The sequence below is a fragment of the Convolutriloba macropyga genome, chromosome 12, assembly GCF_964194025.1.
Source record: "Convolutriloba macropyga chromosome 12, txConMacr16.3, whole genome shotgun sequence".
Classification (NCBI taxonomy): Eukaryota; Metazoa; Xenacoelomorpha; order Acoela; family Convolutidae; genus Convolutriloba; species Convolutriloba macropyga.
The window spans coordinates 30434883-30441015 of NC_134479.1; positions in this window are offsets into that span (position 1 = coordinate 30434883).

Below are 6133 nucleotides of genomic sequence, written 5' to 3' on the forward strand. Positions count from 1 at the left end.
CTTGGAAACCATACGTAAGACATGTATGGTTCTATGGCTTCTTTGATACCATACATAAGACCATACAAAAAATTAAAGGTCAACTCAAATGACGTCTTTTGGACCACGTAGTACAACAAATCTATCGTAGTTGCCATTGGATTTCAACAAAATTTTTATTTCTATGGTGCCTTGGATACCATATCCAAGACCATAGACTTTTATGGCCCATGCAACATCATAAAACTTTTTATGTGCAACATCTTTTTTTGACACAAAAATGATTTTAACAACGTCCTATGCGGGTTTCAGACGATAAAAATGGAGATTTAAAAATTAGTTGTGAAAAAATTTTATGGTGTCTCAGATAACATTTCCAAGACCATAGACTTTCATGGCCCATCCAAGATCATAAAACTTTTGTGCAACTTATTTTTTTAACTCCAAAAAATCTTTTACAACGCATAAGGAGCTTTCACACCAAACAATGAAAGAGTAGGAACGTTTAGAACCTTCTAGCAAGGAAATTCTGTTGAATGCGCAACATCATTGCTTCTTTACTCTAAAACTTGATTCTTTTTAGACAAAGATTGTTCAAAAGGAATAATTTCGAAAGCTTGAGAAAAACAACACGGCAGTAAGAGAAAGTTTCAATGCTTTGATTTATTAATCACAGAAAAGCACTCGTCTGTTTTCATGGAAACCATATCCAAGACCATTTATGGTTTCTTGGATACCATAGCCTGATCATACACGAAATCAATGCGCTTCGTCTATGGAACCATATATGGTCTTGTATATGGTTTCTAAGAAGAGCCAACCCGGGTATATATATATATATATATATATATATATATATATATATATATATATATATATATATACCTAAACACTTACATATATATATATATATATATATATATATATATATATATATATATATATATGCCAATGAGTAAACTATAGTTCGTTTCGAGTAATTTTTTGTCTTTTATGGTAAAAAAAAATCATAATACATTTACAGAAGACAATTATAGAAACATAAAATCAAGGAAGAGATACTTTACTTCAAGGCACTCAGCTTGATATGAAAATTGGCTTCTTATTCGACGATGATTAGAAATCGCCGAATGCATCGTGTTTGTAAGTTCTTTTAAGAACATTTTCCCATTCGGTTAAATGGATGATAATAAATGACGTATATCATCCAGAGGTTATTTAAGGAAAAGTTTCCGAAAGGACCTGACTTGAGCTAGGCGTTGGTTGAAATGGAACATCATTACAGAAAATCTAAGTCAAGCACACTGATTACGCCGTTGTGTTGAAATGATAAACCTATAAAAAATTTCCAGTTTGGTGAAGATTGTGTTAAAGCTATGGTACGAGGTACATGTGTCGCCATTTTCGAAGTAAAATAATAATTTTCTTATAGCTAAAATATTGTCAATGATAGTAAAACGTTTTCACGAACACTGTAGTTGTAATGAGTTCATTTGAAAGGAAAATGTCAATTTTGTTTTGAATTGTCATTCTCATTTAGTGATTCCGTGTTTATATCGTTTGTTAAACTCATTGGGATATTCGTAGCATTGCAAGTAAAATTATGCGGAACATAAATTGGCTTTCCCACAGCAAATATCAGTTCGAATCCACTGTGGCAGGGTCGACTGTTAATTGATAAAAATTTTCTTTGTGTACTTCTTTTAGGGTAAATAACAAAACAGGTGCAAGAGTGAGGTAACCATCAAAAATAATTGTTTTCTGTTATAATTTTAATTCAAAAATTTTGCTATTGATGTAAAATTCATATTCTATGCAAGATAAACTGGTTGGTTTATTAACTTCGAAGATTGGGTTTTGCTTGCATAAAAGAAAAACAACGTAAACTGTGTGAATTGAAGGTGAGTTTAAAAAGTTATATCCGAAGTTTTAGTTTTTGTCTTTTTACGTTGAACATAATAATAGTATCAGAAACATGCTATACAGCCACTATCAGATTTTCCTGATTTTTAAATCTTGATTTTAAATTTCCGTGGACATTGTGTAACATGTTTGAAGATCTATTTCAGTTGGCTAGGACTTAATTGGATCAAATTTTGCTAAGAACGCTATTATTTTCCACTGAGGTGAAACAGGTGTTATTCCTATCACATTCCCAAATATCACGAAACTGGAATTGTAGAATGAGTGAGGTGAGATGTAATTCTTTCTTTTTCTTCTTCGAAAATAATTTGAAAGCTTTAGATCCATACCCAATGATCCAGGAAAAAAGAACATCAAATCCTGTTTGCGGAAAGTTTAAAAATATTTAAATGTTAGATAGTACCAAAGTAGCATAAAGAAGGTTTAGTAAAGAAAAAATGTAAATACAAAACCGAAAAACTTGGATTTTCAAAAAAAATTTGAATTTAAATTCTCTTAGTTCGTGAAGAAATGATTTTTCCTAATTGATTTGATGTTGATTGGTCTATATGAATTGAAGCTTTATCTATAAACAGTATTGTTGTTGGGAGTAAAATTTGTATTATAAGAATTACACTATGGTACCAAAAAGCTACGTACAGCATGATTTCTGCTTTTAAAGCATAATTCGTGCTTCATAAGCATGATTTGCGACAAGGCGTGAAAAAAGGTGTGAAATTTAGAAGTTTTAAGAGATATTTCATTCTCACTTTCTCCGCTTAAACAGAAAAGATGGTTAAACCGCTTTGTTATTATACCGTTTGCCAAGTTGTTACGCTAAGAGATGTCGGAACTTCATGGTATAAAAAAACAAAAGCAACTCAAATTAAAATCAAGATCCAGAGCACAGTATGCATACAACCGTTACTTGAAAAACAACAGTTTCGAGGCCCAAAAATAGAGCAGAAGACCCACCAAATTGTCAAAAAAATCAAAAAAAAATAGTTGCCGATGTTTTGAAAGATTCCAAAACTTCACTGGAGCGAATTCGTGTGGCTCATAACGCTTTCTGTTGCTACGATACAATTTCCAGAGATACAGTTAGACAAATTCTCAAAAAATATGGCGTTTTTTCAAGAAATGCTGCAAAAAAAAGTCAGTTTGAAGAAGAAAAGCAAGTGTTTTCGTTCAAAATGGTGTATCAATATGCTCAAAAAGCCGTTCTCTTTCTGGCAGAATGTGGTTGTTACTGATGAAACAAGGGTGCGCATCTCCAGCGACGGAATCGTTAGAGTTTTGCGGAGAAATGGAACGAGATTTCTTGAAAAAAACACAAACATTTTGATTTCGGACAAACATTCACTTATGTTTAGGGGTGCAATACAATCAGATGGACGGAAATTGCTTGTTAAGTGTCCAAACAAGCTAAACGCTGTCGCTTATTTGGAAATTTTGAAAAATTACGAAGAAAAAATGCATTTCCTGGACCTTATTTTTCAGCAAGATAATGCTCCTGTGCTTAAATCGAAGACTATCGGCAATTTCTTCCAAAAAAACGAGTGGGAGGTACTGGAATGGCCAGCATACAGTCCGGATCTGAATCCTACTGAAAATTTATGGGCGATTTTGAAGCAGCGATTACGAAAACAGACAGTTTTTGGGAAAATTTAGAAGAAAAAGTGTATGAAATTTGGAATGAAATTGACGCAGATGTCGTGAGAAACCTGTATGAAAACTATACAAACCGTCTACTAGACGTTAAAAAAGCTAGAGGTGTAATAACGCGTTATTAGAGAACTAATTTGAACTCAAAATGTTATATTATTTGTTGTTTCTATTGCTTTTTTAAAAATTTTTAGGTGTACGTAGCTATTTGGTACCATAGTGTATATAAGAGTAACATTTAAATTTGCAAATAATGTGTTTAGAGATAATTACAAAAGTAAAACTTGTCAAAAGAAGTGCATATTATGTTGAAGCCAAGCAAATGGTAGTTTTGAAAAATTATTTGGTGATATGGTACACAGGCTTAGTAGTGTGACACTTATCCCACCGTATAAGTCCAATAGGACTGTAGAAAAAAAGTGACTAATAATCGACCCAGCAAAAACATCTAAATTAGTACTGAAAAAAAGAATAGGTCGTCTACCAACTAACCTATAAGGTTCCAAAATTAACAAAAGTAAATTTTCCGTTCAATAGAGCTCTTAACGTTCGAAACGAACGTAAACAAAAAAGCCTAAATTTTGCAGTTAAATTAATTTGATGCGGTTTTGATCATTACAGTTGGGGTTAACGAAGATATATTAGAATAAGACTTATTTTCATGTATTTTCAGCAAATGTTGAACAGAACGGTAGATTGTTTACGGGATTTTGTTTGCGTAGTTCAACGCATCAAAAAATTATCTAAGAGATATATCAATTTTTTTGGTACTATAGGTTTGATAAGGTAGACCCTGAATCTTTATCTCTTCATGTATTTTACGGTACTGACTTGTTTTTTGTTGTTGATTTCTTTTTAAAATTAGTCTTTTTTTAATTCGTTCCGCTTTCCAATTCTTTTTATTGGTATGAGAACGCTCTTGCAAAAATTATATTTGTTTAGGTTTAGTGCTAAAGAATGGCTTTTGATCTCATTAAAAAAAATTTGTCTGAATCGGATAGAATACAAAGGTTGTACTTAGATCATGAAATATTTTTTCCGCATCCCTTTGTTTTATATTTGTGAAAGTTTTAAAAAGTTTTTATAATGGTTATTATTATAACTTCGTATTTCGTATATTCCGTTTGTTCGATCTTGATTTGTCTGTAAGAAGTGATGTTTCAATTACGAACAGTAAGGATGTTGGAACGAAAATTTGTATTATAACAGCTAGTTATTAGTAATATTCAAATTTGCAGGTAAGGTATTTAGAAACTTTTTCAAAAAAAACTTGCCGAAATGAAGAAAGCGAAGAAAAAAGGGTAAAACATGTAAGGCTGCTTCTGAGAGCTCTTTACTTCGTATGTATTGAAGCCAATCAATTAGTTAAAGTTTCGCAAAATAAGCCCGTGATAAGAAACACAAGATTTGTAGTATGACACTTAACCAACTGTGTTAATGTAATGGTACCTTACAAATCGAAAACGATAAAAAATTGACCAAGATGAACTAGTCTGTGATTCATGCATTTCGAAATATACAAAAACTTGTAAATTAGTACTTAAACACGTTTGGGACGTATGGAGACTATATTATAGTGTTACAAAATAAACAAAAATTAATTTTTCATCCGCTATAGCTTGCAATAACTTGGAAAAACTAATGTTTAAGAACGGTAAAGAAATCTAATTTTTGTCGTTAAAGTAGGTTGATGCTCCTTTGATTAATAAGTTAGTGTTAAAGATGATAATTTTGAAGATAATTTTTTTATGTCGTGTCCACAACAAATGAACAGAGCGCTAGTTTGTTTAACTGATTCTGATTGCCAAGTTGAACATATCAAAAAATATCTATTAATTACATCAAATTTTTCTCGGTACTAAAACGTTGCTAAGGCAGACCCTGACTCTTCAACTCTTCGTGTGTTTTAGGGTACTGACTTGTTTTTGTTGTTGATTATTTTTTCAATTTAGCCTCTTTCGATTTTATCAGCTTTCCAATTGTATTCCAAGTATGAAAAAAAAAATTTTGCAAATTTTGTAATTTTTCGCAAAAAATTGTGACCTTGATATATTGCTGAAGGCTCGCTTTTGATCTCAATAATAAAAGTTGTTTTGAAAAGGATAGAATAGCAAGGTTGTATATAGGTCTTGAAAAATTTTTCCATGCCCCCTTGTTAACAAGCTCTTATAATGGTTTTTATTTTAAGTTTAGAGCATTTGAAACAAAACAAGCAATTGATTAAAATGACAACTGTTTCAAGATAGTACATTGAAATTCCAAAAGTTTCTTTGAATTGCGTAATAAAGCTCAAGGCGCAAAAGGGAGTCATTGTAAATCTGTTGATTAGTTACCATTGCAAAGGCAAAAATATAATTTTGTGAACTGTCAAACTGTCAATCCATCAAAATGTCAAGGGAACTTTTTGTTAGTATTTCTTCTGAAGCGCCTGCAAGCAAAACGTTGTCTTTATAATCTCTTTGGTGTGTTTGATTTGGTGTGTAAATTACGGCAAGTTGCTATTCGTATTCTGTAATTTGATTCTCTTTATAATGATTTGTCTATATTACAATATGTTTTCTTTATGAACAGTGTTGTTGTTAGGAGA